The 25,089-nt window shown below is 37.3% G+C and overlaps 1 pseudogene; it reads right to left on the bottom strand.

Moving 5' to 3' along the window:
• Nucleotides 1–21,544: 21,544 nt before the first annotated feature.
• The window catches only part of LOC119231395 (elongation factor 1-alpha 1-like), a 42,505-nt pseudogene continuing 38,960 nt past the window's right edge, over nucleotides 21,545–25,089 (bottom strand).

A 25,089-nucleotide genomic window follows, 5' to 3' on the forward strand; every position in this document is an offset into this window, starting at 1 on the left:
TCAGAAACTGTTATTCTAATAGGCAATAACAGTTCAACAGATACAAAATAGAAGATATACCATAGTAACCATTCTATCATGAAGCTTCTTCGGTAGATTTTTTTTTCTTTTTTAGAGGAATTTAAGGGGCTCATTTTTGTTTTTGTTTTCTTTATTTTGCACAAATGAATAAAGTCAAAATGTATTTGTCTTTGTCCTTCTGATGTTTCACTTAACATAATCCACGCAAGGTCTATCCATGTTGTTGCAAATGGCAAGATTTCATTTCTCTTCTATGATAGAGTAATAGTCAGAAGCATCCTTATTACACAGTTTTTGGGGAATGGCCCTCCTGACCTTTAATGAACCCCAAGTAAATATTCAAGAAGGTATTTATACAGCCATAATTCTAGGACATTAATATTCAAATAGTCTGAAAATATCAGTGAAAAATACAGATTTTAGAGTTCTAGATCAAAATACAGTGAAATATAGGGAGTAAGGTTTGGTGATTGAACCTTTATTTTTATAAGGTTTTGAGCTAATTTTTATGCCTGTTGAAGACCAGGGACCACAGCTTGTAGATGGTACAAATAATGTCAAACATTGAACTCCAACAAATCAAATCAAAACAAAGCAAAATAATCCCTGAAGAGTGGTGAGGAAGAAGTGCTTATGATCTTAGAAATTTCAGGAAGGTGAGACTTATAAGGTCACTGGTTTTTCAGCCTAGTACAAACCCTACCTGTTTTCATAAGCTGGGCAAGTGTCTGAAATGTGCGGCCCAAGTTTTTCTCTTTGGAAACAGGACAACCCCATATTGTGAACTGATCTTAACTAATTTGACTGTTTAGCAATATTCAGGTTCATTTGTTAAGATGTACAAAATTTCTTATATGTCTATATCCCGCACATAACATTTTTATACAGGCGATGTTGTATATTGAAATAGCCTTAGACCAAATTTTGCCAGACATTGCGATTTTTATCAGCAAGGAAACACCAAAATAGTCCTATTACCTGTTTTTATAAGTATGGAAAGGTCCTTGTTTCTCTGACTTGAGGCTTTTCTATAAGCATTTTAAGTGAGCAGTTTTCTGTGAGGCTGATCCACCACTATTGTGGTGACTAGCAGCTAAGTTTCTATTTGGGTCAGATCATAGTCCTGTGAAGTGGGAGATACACAAGATTAGACAGAACCCTAGATTGTCCCAAGGAAGTTACTGATTTTATTTTCCTGGTTAAAAAAAGATTGGGCTCTAACAATCTTTCTGACCCATGATAAATGCCCAAATTCTTTTAATTTCATTTATTTCACTAGGGAAAAACTATTTCTAAAACTTCTTATGCTAATAAACAATTTGATGTTGATTTTAATAACCATATTTGAAGTCCTTACTAAAATCCTCTGGAGGTTAATATTCTTGAAAAGCATATTTCAAACACTAACTAGATACCCCTAGACATCACACAGTTTATAATGAGCAATTTTAAAGTAGATTACTACACAGCCAGAATTAGCACACTAATGAGCATCTTAGAAATTGTCCTTCTCTAATGGCATTGGTTTAAAGACATCTTAGAATTTCAACGTCTTAGAATTTCTGAATTAAAGGTAGAATAGTACTGGAATTTCCAATAAAGCTTTAAGTCATGTGTTTTCACTATATTACCATTTTAGACAACATGGTTATAACTGGAGGGGATTGTGCTAAATGAAATAAGTCAGAAGAAGAAAGACAAGTACTGGATGATTTCACTTATATATAGAATATCGAGAAATAAAACAAGGGAACAGATAAACCAAACAGATAAAAATAAACCAAAGCAAACCAGAAATCTGACTGTAAAATTGAGACTACCAGAGGGGGATGAAAGGGGTGGATGCTACAGGAGGAGGCATCCAGTGGATTATTGTGGAAGATTATGGGTGTTTTGGTAGTGGGTGTTGGTAGTATGGTAACATAAATATGAAGTAGTGTGAACCTATGCATCTGAATTATATATAGTGATTAATATTAATTAATTAATTAATATTTTATTTTATATAATTCTTACATCATTTTTCATTTTTGCACAATGTATACATTATCATTTTGGTTGTATTCCCCATATAATTGCACCCCCCCTTATTTTGACCCTAGTCTTTCCTTTCCCCATCCCTTCCCTTCCCCCCTCCATAGTGTGTCTCTGGTTTATAGTTGCTTGTTGATTTTGATAGTGTAGTAATGTTATCTTAATAAAATAATAGAAAACAAGCAAAAAAAAAAAGAAAGCACACTGTTAGCCCCCCTTTCAGGATATCAATGATGCGGCCACGTTGTGCATTTGAGGTATAGTTGCAAACTTCAGTAAGAAGCCAATAAAATCCTTTATCCATTATATAGAAAAGTAAAGGACTTATTATATAGAAAAATAAGAAAAATCTGAAGGTGTAATGGGGAAACTACAGTACCATTACACGCGGGCTTTCTTCCTCCTCCCACAAGGGGGCAGCATTAACCCCATTTGAGAAGTATTGTTAAAAGCTGATCTGACATCACGCAGTTTATAATAAGGTTTTTTTTCCCAGTCAGTTTGTGTTGTTAAAAGGATTCACATACCCATTAAATTAAGCTCTGTACTTACATGCGTCAATGCGAAGTTTGGCTTGAAGCTATTTATCAGTAGGACAGGTGAACAGATTTCACTTATTTCAGGGTTGGGGAGTTGAGGAGGGAAAGTGGTAGTAGGGACAGTCATCAACTATCAAATTAGTAGAACGGCTAGATTATTTGGGGTGGCAAACAGTGAGAAATTTCTCTTGTCAGGATGCCAAAGGGACGTGAAGAACAGGGAAGACTAATATAGGATTTTATGTTTGCTTATTTTTTAAAATTAAAAATATTTTATATCATTATTCATTTTTCCTTTTCCTTTTCTTTTTTTTTTTCTTTTCTTTTCCTTCCTTCTTTCTTTCTTTTTTTTTCACAGTGTTTGCTTTCTTTTCTCAGGTGTAGTCCCCGTAGAATTTCCACCACCAGTTCACCAGTCCACCATCATCATAGCCCCTTGTGTCCCTCCCACCCATGTCTGGATCCCTCTCCCTCCCCCTCCCCTGCAGAATGTCTCTGATTTATCTTTGTCTGTTTATTTTTGCTTTGTTTTGTTGTGTCTTTTTAATTGTTACTATTTTTTCCCTGATCCTTTATTTGGTTCCCCTATATTCCTCCTATAAGTGAAACCATCCAATATTTTTCTTTTTCCTTTGGGCTTATTTCACTGAGCATAATCCCTTCTAGCTCCATCCATGTTGCTGTGCATGGCATTAGTTTATCTTTTTTGATTGTTGAGTAGTATTCCATTGTCTATATGTACCACATCTTTTTGATCCAGTAATCTATTTTTGGGCATTTGGGTTGTTTCCAAGTCTTAACAATTATAAATTGTGCTGCAATAAATGTAGTGCTGTAGATATCCTTTTGAATTAAAGTTTTTGTGTCCTTTGGGTAGATCCCTAGGAGTGGAATTGCTGGGTCATATAGTACTTACATTTTTAGTAGTCTGAGGAACCTCCACATAGATTTCCATAGTGGTTGGACCAGTTTGCATTCCTACCAGCGGTGTAGGAGAGTTCATTTTTACCATATCCCACCAACATTTGTTGTTGCTAGTTTTTTTCAGTATGTGCCAAAGAATGGAATTCTTCCCTGCTCAAGATTTTATGGATTTTGATGTTTGGGGTTGATGAAATAAAATTCAACAAGGTCATGAAATTTACATCAGGGGTGACTGTAGGAAAGGAATCATTGGTCTCAAAGAGAGTTTATATGGTTGTCTTTGAAATTTACACAAATATTAGTAAAATTAGTAGACCTTCTATATTATGGGGACTAGTGATTTGAGAAAATCTTATTTATATGTTAAGTCATACAATAACCCCATTTTCAGACTAAAACTAGTGATTTATTTCACAAATATTACCAGAGGACCTATTATTTGCTTAGTCAGGTACTGGTCAATTATCCTAAGGAAAGATAAAGCAGTCCCTGCTCTTCTAAGAACTTATTTTCTTTGTAGAGTGACAAAATATTTCTATTTAAATATTTGACATGTCAGTGGTTTTTGTCTTTGAAGCGGCTGCTCTGTGCAATTCAGAACACTTGGCAAGGGATGAACCCATAGTCAGGGTTGTCTGCTTTGGCTGCACATTCAAATCACTTAGAGGAGTCATTTAAAGCTTTTAAGTTTTTAAGACACACATGTTCTTTAACCAATACTATTGGTGTCACCCATATTTCTTTTTCCTCATGTTGCAAATAGAAATCAAAGAAACTTAAATTTCTACTTACTACTCCTGTTCTTCAGGGATGCAATTCCTAGAATGTTATATTCTCACTTTGAGCTTTGACATTTTTGTAACATGGCAACAGAGTTTACTGTACAAATCTCAATACCATAAGGAATTATTTGTAAGATCTCTAGGACTCAGGTGGTGTGCAGACTTCCTTTAGCTAGCCTATCTGACATAATAGCAGCCCAGTCCAACAGAATAATGTTAGTTTCTTAAAACACATTGCTTAGAGTTCCACTCTAACAATGAAATTAGTCTCTATAGAAAACATTCAGAGAAAACAATAAAGGGACACACACTCATACGCACACACACACATACAAACACACACACACGGACATTGTCTAAGCCAAGTAAAGTCAAACCACTGTTGCTATCAGATCTGGAACACCAGTGTTAATGTTTGAATCTATCTCATTTTAGGTGATAAGTAGACAATCATTCCTTCATCTTTCTTTGACCATGCCTCTAGTCCATCAGTAACCCTATTGTAAAATTATCCTTATTTTTTTTTCTCTTTTGCTCACTGCTCTTTTTGGCTCCTCTAATCAAATGAATCATTTCAGGAATATTTGATTTATTTTATGATTGTGGCACTCCAGGAAAGAAGGGCAGCTCACCTATCCTAATCTATGGCTGATTCTAGCTAGGAAAGCTCCCAACATCTTTGTGTATAATAAAAGACCCTACACCGGCAAAATAAATCATTTTCCAACTGCATTTCTTCTACACATTAAAGGCTGATCACCTACAGTCACAATCCTGGCCCTGAGTTGGGTTGCAGCATCTGATCTTATGGCACAAAGTAAGATCAATACCTGTCACGTAAAAAGTCAATGGAACATAAATTAGGAAGAGAATATTTTCTAACTTTGGCCCCAAACAGTGATTGGTTGGGTGTAAGCCATGCTGTTGGTCAATGAAAAGAGAAAGCTACTTTGCTTAGCAGCAGGGTAGACTATACTCAGCTTATATTATGTGCTATTCCTACTTCTCTTTATTGATCTACAAATAATGAATTGAAACATAATGATCCTCTATAAAGCTTTTCAAGTTTTTTACTACAAAAATGGTATTGGAAATTTTCTAACCATAGCTGGAGAAATATGGGAAACTAATCCAGGTATAGGGGTTGCTGGATATAAGCATTTTGAGCAGAGAGATGATTTTGGTCATCTCAAATTAGGTCTTACATAATATTTACAAATGTTTTAAAGTTATAATTGAGTACTGATGAGCAAATGTGCCTCCTCCTTGTCCTTCCTTTGGCCATCATGCCTTTTGCTGATAATGATATCCAAGCATTTTTAAGTCTCCAAAATGGATGCAGATTTATATTTGGAAAATAATTCAAGAATTCCATGAGAATAAATCTTGCCCATTACCCTACCACTTATGAATAATTACTGATGTTAGCAAATCTGTGTTTACTCTTTTGTGTGTGTGCTCTTACACATGTGTGTTTCAAAAGCAGGAACAAAACATGGGTAGAATGTAATCTTTATGGGATTAAATAAATAGCAACCTCTTTCCCCACCACATTTGAATCAATTGAGAGTTAGCAACAGAATGTTAATGAAATGATGGCGAAAATATCACATTAACTACTGTTAACATCTAGATTGGAGGATGTTTCATAGGTGCAGATAGGAGGAATTCTTAATACTAAGACTCATGATTAGATAGACTTCTCTATGGGCTATAGAACTTTGCTTGACTACAAATGTCTTTTACATGGGGGTAGGCTTCTTCTAAATTGACAACATTGAGAATCAGAGAAGATTCTCAATTCTGTTGATAGGCCACTTCTTACGGGGTAACATTTATAGTCCTTTTTATAAGTAGAACTAGGGAATATCTTTTAAAAATTCATAACAATTCCCAGTTCACATTTGACATTACAGGGTTTAATACTTATTTTGTATTGTTATGCATTTTCTGTAACACTGAAAATCTGTTATTAATACCATTAATACACTCATTTGTTTTTCCTATAACATGCATAAAATAATTCCTGTAGTACAGTATTGCTACCAACAAGAAACATACTGAGTGAAGTTTCACATGCCTTTGCAGTTGTTTTTGTCTTTGGAATATATCACGGTGACAATAAACTGTTTACTGCACTTGAAATAATTCTTTTCTCTGTATGGTTATCAATTTTATACAGCTAGGTTCATTTGTTTCTGCTTGCATTCTATTTTATGGTTTGCTTTTTTGTTTTTAATTTAATTAAAGTTTTAAAATATACCAGAGACTTACATGGTGCCTTGGTTGTTAAGTTATTGCCTTTCAATCCTCTGCACGCTGTTTTGTGATGCTAGGCCTGGGACTTTGAAAACCACATCTCTTTTTTGTCCCATCTGGTTTCCCCATTATCTTCTGAAGCAGGTGCCAGAGAGAGAGAGTGCAAGGCTGGAGGAGAAATAAGGAAATTGATCTTTCCTGGTTTTTTTTTCCCTGTGGGATGATTTTTCCGCTTCCTGTTCTCATGCATTATCACCCTAATCATCATGCCTTTTTACCCCTTCCCTCTCCCTCCATCATAAGTTCCTATGGAACAGTTGAATCCAGTTTGCAGTTTTTCAAATACTTGCAGAACCTGCTTTCCTCAGAGGACTGGTCTATTGGCCCAGCATTGCTTGGGCACTGGCCCCTGCTTAAAGGTATGAATTTCAGCAAAGGAGAGTTTTTCTGAATTTTAATAATTCTGAAATTTTAATAATTCCACATCTTTTTATTCTCCTTGTCTTAAAGGGAGTAACTTCTTCCTGCACTTATTGCCATCCTGATACATTTGTGCTCCTTTCACTCCTTCAGTACCCTAGTTAAACAACTTTGTGCTATTTAACAATTCATTCTATTAAATTATTCTTGTTCAAATAACTGTTGTGTTTTTGTTTCCCAACTAAACTTTAGCTTATAAACAGGGTTTACACTGTGCTACGATTTCAGCAGTAGGTTCACAGCTCCTCAAATGAATGCCACCACACCACACCCACCATCAAATCATCTGCAGTTCTTTCCCATAGACCATTGGCCCCTCCTTCCTTTACTCTCACCTTCACTTTCCTGTCCTTATTGTAGCCTCAATTCTGTAATCATAGTTGTAGGATTTGTTTTGGTTTCATTTATTCAGTTTCTTTTTCGCTTGTTTTAAAAGATCTTTATCAGTAATCGGATGTTAAGCCATTTTACTTTTTCTACATGTAATATTTTGGTTTTATTTTATTTTATTTATTTTGGCCTTGATGCCTTCTGTATGTGCTCATGTTACTTTTGTAATTGTTGAATCAGTAGGTGGGGGAGGAGCATGGAGGAATGCACATGTTGGTGTAGATGAGTTATAGCAGCTCTTCACTCTCTACTGATAGGGAGATACAACCTTTCACCCTCTTTCATCCACAATAATTCTGGAGAGTTGTTCTCGTGCTATGATGTCACACTCCCTTGAGGTTTTGTATTTTTATGTCTTATATTCTCTCTCCCCCCATTTTTCTACTTGAAATCTCCCTATTTTATTGCTGTTTTTAATATCTTTAGCAGTAATTTAGGGCATTAAGCCATTTTAGTTTTTCCACACAAGATGCTGTGATTTTATTTTATTTATTTATTTTGACCTTTGCTAGCCCCTTTGTGGACGCAGATTTGTTCTATTGTTGGTGAGTCAACAAGGTGCAGGAGGTCTTGGAGGGATCCAGATGTTGGTGTGGATGAGTTAGGGTGGTGTTGGCTTGTGTTTGTGGCATCTGGATATCCTTCCTTTCTGCTGTTCAGGATAAGAGAATTGTTAACCTCTGTGCTCTCAGTGTGACTCACCAGGTAAAGACCAGTTTCAGGGCATGGAAAGGGAGAGTGCAGATCAGATCAGAATGCCTGTGCTATTATTTTCTTTCCTGGGGGCCCAGGCTGTGTGGAGCACCCTAGCTCCTCCACAAGGCTTTTCTCTCTTTCAAGGGAGTGCGCCTTCACATAATCTTGGCTGCCCCCTCTCTAAGGTCCGTGGCCACCTCTTGTTTGGTATACTGTGAATCTCCTCACTGTCATTCTGCAGAAGTCTGCATTCATCTCCACTAAGGGATAACCAGTCCTTCTTCTATCCTTGGAAGCGTTTATTCATACAGTGTTCTTCCAGCTCACTGATCCAAGAGCTGTGGCCAGTGGGATCAGGCCCTGCTGGTGCTGCTGCTGGACCTTTCTCATCTGTGTCCCTTAGCAGTATCTTCTCCACTGCTTGCCAGAGCCTCCCAGGTCTGAGCTGCTTCCAGCTCCTGTCCTGAGCCTCACTGTCCTGGTGTCTTCTTGTGGCCTACCTTGGCATGGCTATTTGCAGGTCCATCATGGGGACCCATGTAGAATCTACAGAATGGCTCCTTCTGGGACCCACTCTGGGGCTCACTGGGGTCAGCCCATGCCTACTCTTTCAGTGCCACTTGCCAGGTCTTGCTGGGCTCAACTGATGTCTACCCTGTCAGGGCTGCTTGCCATAGGTTCCCTGAGGTCTGCTGGGGCCACTGCATCAGGAAAGCTTGCCAGTTATACCCTGCTGCTTGTAGACTCTCCTTGCCTAGCGAGGCTACCCCCTTGGCCTGTTCCACTGCTTGCTGGAGGACCCCTCTTTCAGATGTGGCTCCTAGTGTGAATTGGGATTGTCTATTTTTCCTTCAGGAGTTATTGTCTCCTACCACATACAGACCTTCACAGATTAAAGTTCCAAGAGCTCTACTTTTGCCTGTTGGGAATGATAAAACACAGAACTGAATTTTAAACCTGTAAACACTGTAAGAACAGATACTTTGGAGCTAATCTACAGCTGTTAACCATCCTACTGGGATAATTAGGGGCCCTCTGAAGATGCAGGAAGAAATTGAGTTATAACAACAGAACAACAAAATCTGTTTTTCAAAGAGTAGAGATTTAGATGCTTGACCCATCTTAGTAATGAAGTTTGGTTTTTATTAAGCTAGAAAGAGAACATCACTGAGATTCTTCTTTTGTAGCAGTCTCCTGCTTCCTCTTTCCCAATTTGGAGAAAAAAATACTTATTCAGCAAGTCAGCTACATTTTTTTAAAAAGATTTATTTTATTTTTATTTATGCCTGTAAGAGCTGGGGTGTAGGCCAGAGGTGCAGGGTGTGTGTGTGAGAGAGGATTCACCAAAGACAGAGTGGGGAGCAGAACAGGTGGATTGACTGAAATACACTGCTGAGGGGAGCAGCGGGCAAGATAGGAGAGGTCTGCTGTGCCATGTGGGTCAGCTTCGTGGTGGGGGATCGAACTAGCATTGCAGTGGCTGCAGATAGCTTCATTGTGCTGAGACTTAACCCCTCTGCCACCAAGGAGGCCGAACTACATTTTTTTCAAGGCAAAACTTTTTCTCAATAACCTGGAGTGTTTTATCTGGCTTAAAAACCACTGCTTGGCCACTGTCTCTGTGTAGTTGTGTAAACCTTCAGAATGCTGCTTCAGTTTGCCGAGTACTATGATGGTGTTAAACTGTTATGTAGCCCTTACTATTTCAGGATAACAGGTTCAACTGGACCCCTCATTCCCAGTAGCTCCTCCTTTCAGGAAGTCTAGGTCATGGCACACTGGATCCAGTGGTGCAGGCAATTCAGATAAGTAGGGGTGGGGAAAGAGGCACCTCCGCTCAGGGAGGTATAATGCTGGTAGGTTGTGTTCTCATTTCCATTTGTCTCAATGTGTGAATTTTTTTTTTTAAAGGAACTATTAATTTCTAGTCAGAATTTTTTTCTGACTTTTTTTGAGGAGGGAAAGGCACTGTATCTTTTCTATGTTATTTTGTAAGAGATTTGTTGCATATTCATATTCATAATTTTTTTGATTTGCGGAGAGTATTGTCTTCCAATGAACTACTTACTTGAAAGTTAGTTTGTGGATCCTAGTCAGGCAAATATTTGCTGTAGTTAGGTAATCTTAATTTGCTCTTAATCTTAATTGCTCTTAATTTTTAGATTTTCTTTACCCTTTGGGAGTTTTGTAATTACGTTAAAAAGCTTTCTCTTGCCTCCATGATTATAAGACTTTTGTTTTTGAGCTTTTGCTGTTTATTTTAATTATTATTAGTTATCTGATATGCACTTTCTTTGACTTTAAACTTTGTTTCTATATTGTTTTTCTTAAATATTAAGCCTATATTTCTACTCTTTTATAAAAGATATTTTATAAAATGATCTTTTCTTTATAGTCATTAAAAATTTTATTCATAATTTTATGACTGCTTTGAAAAGTTTTGTTTTATTACTTGAATTAACTGTTTTAACTTATATAATTAGATTTTGCACTTCTATAGAATAACAATGTGATAAAATATCACATCTTTTAAAACATTTTTTAAAAGAGTCCAAAATATACAAAATATACTGTGTGGTGTAACAAATCTGCCTTCCCACCAGGTCTAGAGAGATTCTTTACAGTATCTGTAAAGCTTTCTTTTCTTTTCTTTTTTTTTTAATTTTTTAAAGGATTTTTTAAAAAGATTTATTCATTTATTTATTTATACAAGCACTGGGTACAGTCAGAAGCGCGGGAGGGTGAGAGAATTCACCAGAGCCAGAGCGGGGGGGGGGGGGGGGGGAGGGCAGAGCAGGAAGAAGGACCGAAGTACACTGCTGAGGGGAGCAGCTAGAGGCAGGAGAGGTCTGCATGCCATGTGGGACCCTCCTCTGGTGGCCTGGGAGCAGCCGGGGATCGAACCGGTGCTGCAGAGGCTGCGGGCAGCTTCACAACCCAGCGCTCAACCGCTGCGCCACCGGGGAGGCCCTAAAGCTTTATTTTCTTTAAAAGAAAAACTCTGAAGAAAATATGCCAAAATATTAATTTAAAAATCTACATGTTGAGTTTATAGGTGTTTGTTATATTATTCTTTGGACTATTCTCTATGCTTCAAATAGGTTATAATTAACAGCATCATAATAAAAGTGAAATCATGGCACTGAAAAGCAGATTATTTAAAACAAAGTTTATCATATTTCCTAATGATTAAGATAATATTAGAATATAGGTTTTCAGTAGCGAAGTGGAAAAGTAAAAAGGAAAATTCGTAAAAAACAAACAAACAAACAACCTCTCTAAACCACTTCCTCCTCTACATCATCTAGAGTGAAATGACAAATCTGGCTAATAGTCTGAAGTCATAACTTCTTGCAACAGAGATATTTGATTGTAGGATGCCTCATTTTTTTTTTTCTACCTTGCTTAGTTAAGAAAATAAGATCTTACTAGAGGAAAATGACTGCACAATGTCAATTTGGTATTCACAGGTTTTATTCCAGAAAGAAAGATGTAATGCAACACAAAATCATTATTGGGCCATAAACCCCTCCTCTGGGGGCAGGTGGAGTTGATGACTTGTGAGTATATGAGACTAATTAGGCTTCTTAAAATGGCTCCAGGGAAGAGATTGCACTAAGCTCTCAAATCATGGAAAGACTCCAAAATATTTGGGGGACAGCAGAAAAATAAGGTGGAAATGTGTGTGTCTAATTGAAGCTAAGCTTCCACTTTTAGGGAGATCTTTTATAGTTATCTGAATCCCAATATTTTTTAGGAGTTCCTGTATTCAACATGCACTAACTTAAGTCTGTTAATGAATAGTATTGTGATATGTAATATTGGTGAAGAATAGTTGTCATCCAGTGGTCCTCAAACTTTAGAGTGCATCAGAATCACCTAGAGAGTTTGCTAACAGATGGCTTTCACTGGTAATATTTTATGATTCAGTGGGTCTAGGGTGAGGACTATGAATTTGTCTTGCTAACAACTTCCCAGAAAACCACACTTTGGGAATCTATAGTAGGTGCTCTTGATGTCCACATAGATCCTCTTTCCCAGCTCATGCATTCACCCTTCTGCTGTTTTAGATGCTTTAGTTAAAAGTATGTGCCTGCCAACTTTCAGAGAAAATTGCCCTTGGCTGATGGAGCTGTCTTCATAGAGGTATCGGGGAGGTTTCCAGCCTCCTTTCTAGTACCTCTTGCAGTCAGTGACAGGCCAATGGTGGCAGACTAGATCCTGGCCCCTTACCTTAAGCGGACAATTCTGCCTACCAGAGAGGGCCCTCTTCCTTACTGTCCCCTCCCTGCCAAGGCAGCTTTCTCTTCCTTACTCTATTTACTTCACTCGTGTCAATCATTGGTGTCTAAATCTTTGTCTTTGGCTCTGCTTCTTACTGCCTAAGACAATGGGCAAAATATAGACTTTCATTCTTAGGGGTGGTTTTAAATTTTATCTGCTTTGGAGCCTTTTAAATTAAAATAAAAGTTTCCCACAAGATCTGTTATCTGATTATTTGTTGCTTTCTCTCATTAATCATTCAATACTTGAAAAAGTGCCAGTGGATATTGCATACAGGACTATTTGGTTCAAAACATGTTTTGAAGAACAACTGCTCCATCCACCTTTAAACATTTTTAGTTCTGATTTAAAACAGGAAGAAAATGTGAAGCTGATCAGGGCCAGATTTTTGCCCTGGAAAAAGTTAATAAGGTCAGGTTAACAAAGTTTGAAAATCATGAGAGGAAGAGATGTGTGTTTATAATGGAAATGACTACGGGGATCAAATTTATAGGAGAGAGGGCTGCTCAGTTTGAAATGCATTTTTAGCCAGTTCATATTATATAATGGAGACCTCATTGTCATTAGCTTTAAGGTATCATTCTGTGTTGCTTTTGAAACACCTTCCCCAAAGGACCAACTGTGTCCAGCCATAGGTGTGGTGATGCTAAAAGGAATTTCCTGATTTTGAGTTGCAAAGTAATTTGCCATGCATTCCCCCTCAAACCCAGCACTGTTTCTCCATGGCTCTGTACTTTTCAAGAGCTCAGCTTTAGTATAAAAAGTCATGCGGGTGTTGACTTTTGAGTTGACAGTCTGTCCAAGGTGTAGATCTTGGTTCTGCCCCACAGCTGATTAATGGTGAGTTATGTTCACTCTGATGATTTTGGTTTCTTTTCCTGGTAAATGTGGGGGAGTGAGAGAGAGTTTATAAGCCCACAGCATATTTATGCGTCCATACTAAGAGCTCCTTCTCCTTACTTTGTATTTGATTCCATCCCACTCTTTCGTTGCTTGTAAATCTCTCAGGTATCTTTCTCAGTGGGCTATATTGCTGATTTCAGTTGTCTGTGTTTCTTTGTCCCTTTGAATTTTAAGGGATCTGGTGTCCCCAAAATTGGGGGGGGGTAGGCTAAGGTTATTTCGGTGTAATTATTCTATTCCACATTCAGCCACTTTTTTTCATTCCTTAAATCTGTCATTTTAATCACCATTATTTTTTCAAGAATTTCATATCCTTGGGAAACAATACTTTTATGTTTTCCTGGCAAATGATGTTATAGACATAACCAGCATTTTGATTACATTTAGCCTCTTCACAGTGGCTAAAAGAGGGTAGGGAGCACTTCTCTCATATGCTAGTGACCACACAAAAAGCTATAGAATTAACCCTTACACATGTCTTGTTTGAGGTAAAATAAGTAAGGGTACACTTCCTTCACGCATTGCCAAAGTAAGTGAAGGTGCCCTGGGATTTCATCCATTGCCAGCCATATCGTCCCTTTAGGTGCTACTCTGAAAGACAAAATAAAGCATACATCTCTTTCAGCATTCCAACAGGGACAGGAAGGTATCCCAGAAGCAGAGCAGTACAAAACTTGTTACTCTCCATTAATTTGTGTATTGAATTCTAAGAAACCCTAACTCCAGAGATGTAAAATAAATCAGAACAAATTAATTAGCACATTCTACTGCAATTAAATTTAAGTTCAGTGTCCTGGGTAAGGGAATTCAATACAACAATACATATTAAATTAGGTATTCAGAGAACTCTGAAATGGGTAAGATCTTTTGCTTGTCTTAATCTGTTAAAGGAGACAGATACACACATAAACTCTTACTTTTGTCTATAATGTCTGAAGCATAGGAATATGGAGTATTTTACTTCTCTTTTCCCATTGAATCAACTATTATTTCATAAAGTCCATGTTGATTGGCAAATAATTAAGTTTCTCCTTTCTTTTTGGCTACCGTCCCTCTGCTAGCCTTATGGTCCAGCCTATATATTTTTTTTTAAATAAAATTTATTTTTATATTCCCCATACAATTGCAATCCCCTTATTTTGACCCCAATCCCTCCCCTCCCCACCCCTACCCCCCATAGAGTGTCTCTGGTTCATAGTTTTTTGTTGATTTTGATTTTCACTTTCTTATAGTTATTCATTTTCCTGGTCCCTTATTTAAGTTTTCTAGATTCCTGCTATGAGTGAGACCATCCGGTATCCAGCCTATATTTATACTCATTTTACCTCCTGTTGGTTTTCTATGATCCAGACAATTAATGCTAGATTGGTTTTAATTACAACTATTTCCTCTCTGAAAAGACCTAGGATTGTGGGTCATAAACTCTATGTCAAGGTGCCCTGGGACTCACCAGCATATTTAAAGGCTATCCATCACCATGGATATTTTGTTTTCGAGGAAACCAGTGCAACTGCTGTCAGGCATAATGTCAACTATAGTTAACATCAGATAATGCTACATTGCTTTCAATAAAGTCATACCTTAGCAAAGCTGTTTCTTTTGGTAGCTGTGTGATTAAAAGTCAGAACCCTTGAAATCAGTATGCAATTGGAAATGAGTGTGGTGATGTCTAATTTAATTCTAAGGTTTGAGAAGTTGTGTGGTGTGCAACAGGCACATACATCCCATTAATTGATTGTGGTTATTTTAGGATAAAATAAAAACATTTTTCCTTTCAATTTATGCATAGTATTTGTTCAAGCTACAATGTAGACATTGTTTGGCTTAAAGTGCTTATTAAGGGTTAGATTTTAATAACTTTGTAAAGACACTGAAATGGAAAATCAGAGGAGAAATATGCATGAAGAAAAAGGGCCAAATCTGTTCTTGTCTCTCCTTTGTGGGTCCTCTGCCTAGATTTGAGACCATGTAATCCTCAACTATACTATTGTTGAGTAGGAAATGTCTAATATTTATTATTATTAGAACTTTCTTATTTTACAGAAGAGAGAACAGATCTAGAGAGAAAATGTGATTTGTGGAAGATTCTATTGATAATGGGACTGAAACTAGAGTTGTGTTTGGGGATATCCCACTCATCTTTGTGTTTCTCAATCAATAGGCCTTATATGGCAATTGGTCATATAAGGTAAGGGCAGGTAAGGGAAGTAGACTCTTGCTTTGCCTGCCTATGGTGGTGTTATTTGATAATAAAGTCTCATATCACACATCCAAGAAAAAATAAGCACAAAGCCCAGATCAAAATTAACACTAGAGTGTTAATTTTACCTAATCACAGTTAGTAGTGTCTGAAAAAGTTTGCAGGAGTCCTAACATCCAGTCTTTGCACCTAGCTTGCTTTTCATACACCATGCTGTGCTTGTAGGTGGTACTATTAATACATCTATGTCCACATGTTGTTTTCTAAGATCATAACCTAAGAGTAATAGTATTATTATCAATTTTAGGTTATGACTATTGCTTTCTCTTTTTCTCCTAGTATTTTAAGAAGAATCCTGTCAAAATTTTACAAATCCAAATTGTAGGTGATTTTATATACATATGTATTTTTTTAAAGGTTTATTTGATTTTATACAAGAGCTGGGGTACCTGCCAGAGGCTCCGGAAGGTGAGAGGATTCACCAGAGACAGAGCAGGGAGCAGAACAGGCAGATGACTGAAATACACTGCTGAGAGGAGCAGCAGGCGAGACAGGAGAGGTCTGCCATGACATGTGGGGATCTCCCTGGCTGGCCGGGAATAGAACCCGTGCTGCAGATGCTGAGGACAGCTTCCCAGTGCTGCGCTCAACCTGCTGCGCCACCGGGGAGGCCCCCTACATATGTATTTTTAATGGCACTTTTTCCATATAAAATGAGAATATGACTATATGAGATTCAATATTTGAAAATACTCTCTTTGAAAACCAAATATCTTTTGAAATAATGTGCTCTGAGCAATTCTTTCTCATCCACTTAAACATCGTGAAGCAGAAAAGCTAGTAGGAAATGCGCTAGCATTAATTCTCCTGGCCTGCTTGTAATGTGAATTCTCAGGGACATCTGGAAGGTGTGTTTGCAGAATATAAAGAAGACCATCTACTCCAGAGTTTTGATATATCTGTAACTTCTGAAATATAGACTATAACCTGATAAAGGAAGTTTTAGGATAAAATAAAGGAATAGCAAATAGTACACAGACAGTAAAGAGGGACTCTTACTAAAAGAGAAGAGATGGTGAAGGGGACCAAAAGACTGATGATCTTGCAGAAAGATGCAATTATTTCAGAAAATGGAAGGTACTTAATTAGTTTACGTTTTATTCAGGTAACATTGGTTTACAACACTGTATATAATTTAGGGGTACAGGTTCATACCTCCCCAGATGTTTGTCACCACACCTCACCTATCACCAAAGCACCCATAGTCCTTTACCCTAGACCATTAGGCTTCCTCCCAGCTTTGCTCCTACCCTTCTCGTCACTCCCCCACAGCAGTCTCTATTCTGTGGTCATATTGCTAGGGTTTGTTCTGGCTTACTTTTTCAGTTCCTCTGTTTTCTTTCTTTATATTTCAATATGTGAGTGATATCATCTGGCATTTATTCTCTTTATGACTTGTTTCACTTAGCTTGATGCCCTCTAGTTCTATCCATGTTGTCACAGATGTCAGGAGTTCACCTTTTGTCTTTTTATATAACTGAGTAAGTATTCTACTGTATGTGTATACCTCATCTTCTTGATCCACTCATTGGTTGTTGGGGAATTAAATTGTTTCTATAACTTGGCTATTGTAATTATTGCTATAATGAATATAAGAGCACATTTATAACCCTTCAAATCACTGTTTTTGCATTCTTGGTAGATACCTAGGAGTGAAATTCCTTGATCATATGGTAGATCTATTTTTAATATTTTGAGGTGCCTCCATACTGTTTTTCCTAGATCCTGGACCATCTACATTTTCACCAGCAGTGTACAAGGATTCCTTTTTTCCCTCTACATCCTCACCAACACTTCTTTCTAGTTTTTTTTTTATATGTGCAATTCTCATGGAAGTGAGGTGGTATCTCACAGGAAGTATTTTAAAGTTATTGTTTGGTAGGGATGGAAAAACATCATTGTTTAAGAGAGAGATAGGGCTGAGAGCTGTGAGTTATGGGGTGTTTATGCCTTGGTTCTACTGGCTCATAAGCACATTGTACAAGAGGAGTGCCAGACCCTCAGTAGAGTTAGACTAAGCCCTGGGAGATGTGGTGCTCTGTTATAAACTTTTGCTATTTTTTAATTTTTAAAAAATTAACTTATTTATTTACATCCAATTCTACTCCTAGGAATCTACTCAAAGGACACAAAAACACTAAATCAAAAGGAACCCTGTACTTCTATGTTTATTACAGCACTATTTATTGTACCAATAGCCAGGTTATAGAAACAACTTGAATGCTCCTAAACTTTTGTTATCTTTAACTGACACTACGCAGAGTCACAGAGTTAACGTTTTTTTTAACCTGAAAAGATGGGTAGCAAATCTCATCTACAAGATATTAGAGGAGAGCCTGTCATGTCAACAATGACTTTTGTTTCTCTAAAGATATTTTCCTTGGAAAAAAAAAGAGTTTCCTTTTTCATCTGCATTAACTGTTCTTCACAGAGTGTGTGTAGCATATTCCATGCCTCTAAATGGGTCATTTCATGATGCCCGAATTTCCAAGTTGTCCAGTACCCACTTTTGTATTCCATAGTGGCCTTCCCGCATCAACTTGGACTATGAGAAATATGATAACTGTTTCTCCAGGAACTTTTAGGTTTTGATAGATTTGGGTCATTAATTATGTCACATTCAGCTGTCTTTTACACATATATTCATGCATACAGTATTTTGAAACTTTCGTTCTTGGATTTTTTTTGATGATTGGATGTTTACATGGTGGCTGGTTTCACAAAGCAAAATGCTCGTAGAAGATAGTAGACACTAACAAATGAAGTCAGGGTTTCTGAGGGAGGAGAGAGTATAAGGGGTGGTGGTGGGAAATAGACTATTCCCAATCTGAAAAAAAAAAAAGAAAGAAAAAGAAACATAAAGCAAACTTGTAGCAAACACATTCCTAGCTCTTTCAATTCTGTACTTGAAAGCATCAGTTAGAATAATGTATAATAACAGAAACCACAATTGCTCTGATCCTGGTTTCTCATTGTTCAAAATAGAAATAAAAATGCCTGCCCTGAAGAATTTTTGAGATAATATGTGTGAAAAAAATAAAACCTAGCATGGTGCCCATGACATAGTAGATGCTCAGTAATATTTCTCTATTCTTGGCTTGGTACTGTTAGAGCTAACATACTTGTTCAAATTGTTTAACCACCTATACATTAATTTATCACTCTCTTTGGGGATAATATCTTCCATAATAAAAGATAATATCTGATATTCTTGTGAACTTTCCACATTGTATTTATTATGGTACTGTATTAAGCTTTAAATATGGTTTAATTACTTCTTTCTATATTTGTAGACTTAGGAAAAAGATTAATTATAAGTGCTCCATTAATTTTTCTGAGTCTTTAGAACACAATAAAATAAATTATTTACTGTAATAAAATATGCAATTAATATGAAAGGTTATGAAAAAACTCTTTATGGAATAACTTGGAGCCATAGAATCATATCAATATTATTCAAGAACATTTAGGGCTAGGTGGGAACTTTGAACCATTTACAATAGAATACTTCTCTGTACATAGATGGGAAAAAAGATCTGGGGGCAAAGTGATTTACTCAAGGTCAGATAGTTAATAAGGACATATTGAGATAATTCTGCAAAAGATTTGTCTGGATGAAGAGCTTCCAAACAGTGAAAACTTTATAGAATGCTGAAACAGACTATGAGCCATTTGCTCTGATGATTTTATTTTTATTTTTATTTTTTTATTATTTTTAAAGATTTATTTATTTATACAAGCACTGGGTACATTCAGATGCGTGGGAGGGTGAGAGGATTCACCAGAGCCAGAGCAGGGAGCAGAACAGGCAGACTGATGAAATACACTGCTGAAGGGAGCAGCAGGCGCAGCAGGAAAGATCTTTGCACCATGTGGGACCTTCACCAGAATAATTCATTCTGTTCTGTTTGAATAATGATTAAAGAAAAGACACGATGGTGTTTTTGTCATTTTAATTCAATTAATACATTTAAATACAATACAATGGGCAGATACATAAAAGAATCACAGGCATGTTTTTGTAAGAAATTTAGCCCTCTGTTTTTTCTCTTAAAAACTTTATTATGGGAATGTCTGTCACTGAAGCATAGAGAAATTATATAATGAGCAATTTTTTTGATGTTTTATCATGAAATCAACATTGTTAATGAAATGGAATTGCACAAAATAGATTTTGTAGTAAGGCAAAATTTCATTGATGGAAAAAAATGAGATAATGATTAGATTAATGGGATGATATAAGAAAATGCGAAAGTAAAAAGAATGCGTGGGAGGTTTGTGTGAGAGAAATCTAGTTTTTTTTTTTTTTAAGATTTATTTATGCATACAAGAGCTGAGGCACAGGCCAGAGGTGTGTGTGTGTGGAGGGGGGGGGTGAGAGGATTCACCAGAGACAGAGGGGAAACAGAACAGGTAGATCAACCGAGGTACACTGCTGAGGAGAGCTGCGGGTGAGACAGGAGAAGTCTGCCGCACCATGTGGATTCTCGCTGGCCAGCCTGGATCGAATCCACACTGCAGAGGCTGCGGACAGCTTCACAGTGCTGCGCTCAACCACCTGCACCACCATGTGAGGCCCGAAATCTAGTTCTTAAGCTGAGCCTTGTCAGAGAAATAGATTTGCTCTTAAAAATCTTTGTCATTCTGAATAATTAACTATTGTTTCACAGTAAATCTATGTGTTTCAAATCCTTTAATACAAATGTCAAAACCTCCCCGTAATCAACAATTTAAAATATATACTGCCTTTAGTTAAAAGAAAAAATATGTGAAGTCTTGCAAAGACTCCTAAGGTAGCCTTCAGAATTGTTATCTCCTTTTATGGAAAGAGAGTTATTTACCAATTTGGACTAATTTGGAATGTTGAAACTTCACATCAAGCATTGTCACACAAGGAAAAATGCTTTTAACTTATTAGCATGTTTGTGGCTGTTAATATAGGTATTCTAAAAATTATATAAAACTTTTTAAAAGTCTGAAATTACTGGTTAATTAAGGTTATTCTCACTGAGCAAATTTCCTTATCATTGTGTTAAAGTCAGGTTTTAATTGTGGTCATTTTAAAGTCTTAACACTTAAACAATAGCCAAAGCTATCCTTTACTTTGATGCTTTGTGTTCAGAGAAATTCACAGGAAAGGACTTTGAAAGATACTCTAGAAATGCAAGTTATCACGGAACTGAGGATAAAAAATTACAGAACTTGGGCCTCCCTGGTGGCACAGGCAGTTGAGTGCCGCACTGTGAAGCTGCTGGCAGCCTCTGCAGCGTGGGTTGGATCTCTGCTGGCTGGTGAGGGTCCCACGTGGTGGCGCGGCAGACCTCTCCTGTCATGCCTGCTGCTCCCCTCAGCAGTGTATTTCGTCAGTCTGCCCATTCTGTTCCCTGCTCTGTGTCTGGTGAATCTTCTCACCCTCCCACACCTCTGGCCTGTGCCCTGGTTCGTGTATAAAAATAAATAAATCTTAAAAAAAATTACAGAACTTATGTGAAAAAAATGGAGTTATAATAATTGCTAGTAATGAGATTTTCTATATGGGATTGAATGAATGAACTATGGAGGCCTGGTAATTTTTAATGATTTTATTTGACATTGTTTTTTGTGTTTTGCTTTTTCTGATATAAGAAAAGTTTTTCCTTTTTTGGCTATGACCTGCTGCAAAGGTAAATTTCTTCCCCCCCATTAAACTTTGTTTTTAATGGGTGTCAAAATTCTGTGACAGGTTTTTGGTCAAGTTGTTTCCATTAAAAAGTACTGATTTTAAAAACTAATAATTTAAAACTGCCACACAAAAGAAACTAAATGGCCCACAAAAACATTTTCCTTTCTTTCTGAAAGGAATGTTATCATTAACCAGTCTTTTACTATTACAATTAAACTTAAAGACCAACTGAGATAAACAGTTCTGAGACTGTTCTTTCACTACTGATTAAGACTGGGATGCCAGGTATTGGAGATAATATTCATTTAACCTACTGAGCTTTCTGGGCAAACTTGGTGACCTTGCCTGCTCCAGCTGCCTTCTTGTCCACTGCTTTGATGACACCCATAACAACGTGACTCATATCCCAGACAGCAAAGCAGCCCAGAGGAGGATAGTCAGAGAAGCTTTCAGTGCACATAGGGCTGCTAGGAGCCTTATTGAGTATGGCAGCATCACCAGATTTCAAGAATTTGGGACCATCTTCTAGTTTTTTCCCAAACAATGTTCAATCTTCTCCCTCACCTCACCAAACTTGCAAGCACTGTGAGCTGTGTGACAATCCAGCACAGGTGCATATCCAGCACTGATTTGGTCAGGATGGTTCAGAATAATCATCTGAGCTATGAAGCCACGAGCTTCCATGGGTGGGTATTTTTGCTGTCACTTGCCACAACAAACATCTTTGATGGACGCATTCTTGACATTAAAGCCCGCATTGTCCCCAGGAAGAGCTTCACTCAAAGCTTCATGGTACATTCCATCAACCTTTACTTCAGTTGTAACATTGACTGGAGCAAAGGTGACTACCACACTGGATTTGAGAACTCTGGTCTCAACTGGGCCCACAGAGACAGTCCCAATAGCACTAATTTTGTAGACGACTTTGGAGAGGCAGATGCAAGTGCTTCTTGGTTGGACAAGTTGGTGGCAGCAAATTGCATCTTTTTGTAGGCAAAACTGAGACATTTGCTTTTCTTTCTTTGACACCCTCAGAATGTAAAATCTTTTAATAAGTTTTCTTATTTCTCATGGAAATGTGTTATTTGCCTCAATATAATAATGCTCTCTTTTTCTCTGTATAGATTATTGGAAACAAGGTTGTATTACTATGGCTTTGATTAGAACTTTATATTCAAGACAAGACCACTTTAAGGAATTTGGATTGATTTCAGAGCCAACAAAGACAAGAGATATTGATATATTGCTCACAGGGTTCCAGGGCTATCAAGAAAAAAGATAGGGAAGGTTACTCATTCCCAGATTTGTAAACCCTGCAACATTTTGGAGACCTTGAAAATAGAGGGTTTTATCAAATATACAGGTATCACAAAGTCTGATGGGTAGACCTTGGCATGGCCCTGAGAGGTCGTAAGAGCTCAGTATATGATTCCTTATGAAATGTGCCAGTAAAGCAGATTTTAAAAATTCTTTATGGTTACAGTCTGTACTTCTCATGCTTATACCAAAAAAAAAAAAAAAAAAAAAAGCAGACCAAGTTTATTGGAAGTAGATTTAATTTGCATGAAAATTAACCTTACTGTGATAATTTTTGTAAATTTTTAAAATTATTTTTAAAAATTGTTTATTTATACAAGAACTGGGGTACAGGCCAGAGGTGTAAGGAGTGAGAGGATTCACCAGAGACAGAGTGGGGAACAGAACAGGCAGAATAACTGAAATTTACTGCTGAGAGGAGCAGCGGGTGAGTCAGGAAAGGTCTGCTGTGCCATGTGGGTACTCCTTGGCTGGGGATCGAACTCATGCTGCAGTGGCTGCAGATAGCTTCATAGGTTGTGTCTTAACCCCTTGCACCACCAGGGAGGCCCCTAAGACTTCTTAATTATTTTTGAGGTTTTTCTTTTTTATCTATGAACTGGACTGGGTCCTAAATATTTTTGCCCTAATATCTAGCCATGACTTGCCAAATAAATGTTTCCAGTTTTCTACCAATATTTTTGACTTGAATTGATTGGAAATTAAAACTGTTTTTTTCTGAAGTCGTGCAAACTGGAAATGGAGAACTCAATATTAACTTCATAGAGATCACCACAATGGCAGTGGGTAATCCCCATGACTGTTGTGATTTTCCTAAATGCTTGATGGCATCAAACTGCAAACTACAAACTGCCTGACTATTCTCACTCCATCTGAACATTCTTTGACCACTGATATCTAGAATTCTTCTATACTGACATCCCTCAGTACTCTCAAATGGACTTTGTTATTTGCTTCACATTAAACCTTTGCTTTTCTTTCGTTTCCATAAAAATGCCTCTTATTATTGCAAGCACAATACAGGCTTCACTTTGGGGCCACCTATAGGAGGACCTCCAGAAACTGAAAGCAGTTGTTTATATGGACTTATCTGTTCTCAGAGTGAGAGATGGATTCTATAAAATAATCGAACAAATCAACTTCTGAATCATTAAACTTCTTGAGAAGTTCCAAAAGTGTGACTATAGGGAATCATAAATGTCACCTTTTGGCAAAAGGTTCATTTCATGGGAGGGGCTCTGAAGATTGGGTGGATTTTGCTTTTGATGTAAACTTCTCTCTTTAAGGGCCTTTCTCAAGAAGATCTAAGCTCTTCTCTTTTCAATGAAAAAGGCAGAACTTAAACATGCATATCTTTGTCTATCCTGCCTTTCCTGATAAACTCCCACACCTCCTCTTCCCTTCCCCAATATCTCTTGTCTTTGGTAAGCTATTTAAAGTGGCATCTAAAACCACATTAGTGAGTTACTCAGTCATGCTGAGTTTCTTCCATGTATATAGGAGGTTTACATTTTATTAATACATTTGTTTTTTGCTTTTTCCCTTTAAAAAGATTATATTTGAATGAGTGTTTCTCAGTTCTGTGACTAAATTCATATTCCATCTCATAATTAGAATATGAACTCAGAAGTTGCCAGTGATAATACACACTAGCAACCTTAAATGTTATGTTTACTTTTGCCTGAGATTGTGTAAGTGAATATGGAACTAACATTCAGGAAGGTTCAAGTACAAGGTTAAGCACTTGGGGAAAGAGATCAGAGGGCACCAAAAAGCAACATGCTTTTGGAAAGCCCATGGATTTAACAGTAAATTGTGACCATATGTATAATATTCATGCCTGAATATGGGTATTCTGATTTAAGTCAGCCAGCCTAAGGCCTTTCATGAATGGACCTGTATTGTAATCTGAATTGTAAGACCTATGTAACATACAGCCTTCACGCTCCAAATATAGCATTCATTTGAAAATCTTACCCTTTTTGATAAGTTTATCACTATCACCAGAGGACTGGTGAATGGCCCTGAAACCCCAGAAGTGGAATGCTCCCCAACAGCTGATTAAAGTTTTATGAGCTCATCCGTTGTCTTTTGTTAACAACTCCCAAACCTCTTCTCCCTGCAACTTCTACTTACACATGTCTCGTTGAGTATTTAAAGAATTTTTAGAGAGGGAGGTGACTTCAACCAAGAGCTAAGCCAAATTCCACAGCTGGCCCACACACATTGCCTGAAGTCTTCAGTCATTGGCTCTGGGAGGTCACAGCCACATGTTTGCAAATTAAATTTAGGCTCCTTATCAAAGAAGTTGATTCATATCATGGGCCATAAACTCTTCATTGTGCATCTCAGTGCTGTTTACAGAAAAATGAAGCCTTTGGGTTTTTAGACTCTGGGGTTTTATTTTTGTCTGAAGGTCAGAGGCATGGAAATCTCTCTCTCCTTCTCTCTCTGCATAAAAGATGATAGAAAATTAAACAAAACCACCCAGAATCATTGCAGTGTTTTCTGTTGGTGGTAACTTTTTAATAACAATTG

This window comes from Talpa occidentalis, unplaced genomic scaffold, assembly GCF_014898055.3.
Source record: "Talpa occidentalis isolate TD23 unplaced genomic scaffold, MPIMG_talOcc4v2.1 talOcc4.7, whole genome shotgun sequence".
In the NCBI taxonomy this organism is placed as follows: Eukaryota; Metazoa; Chordata; class Mammalia; order Eulipotyphla; family Talpidae; genus Talpa; species Talpa occidentalis.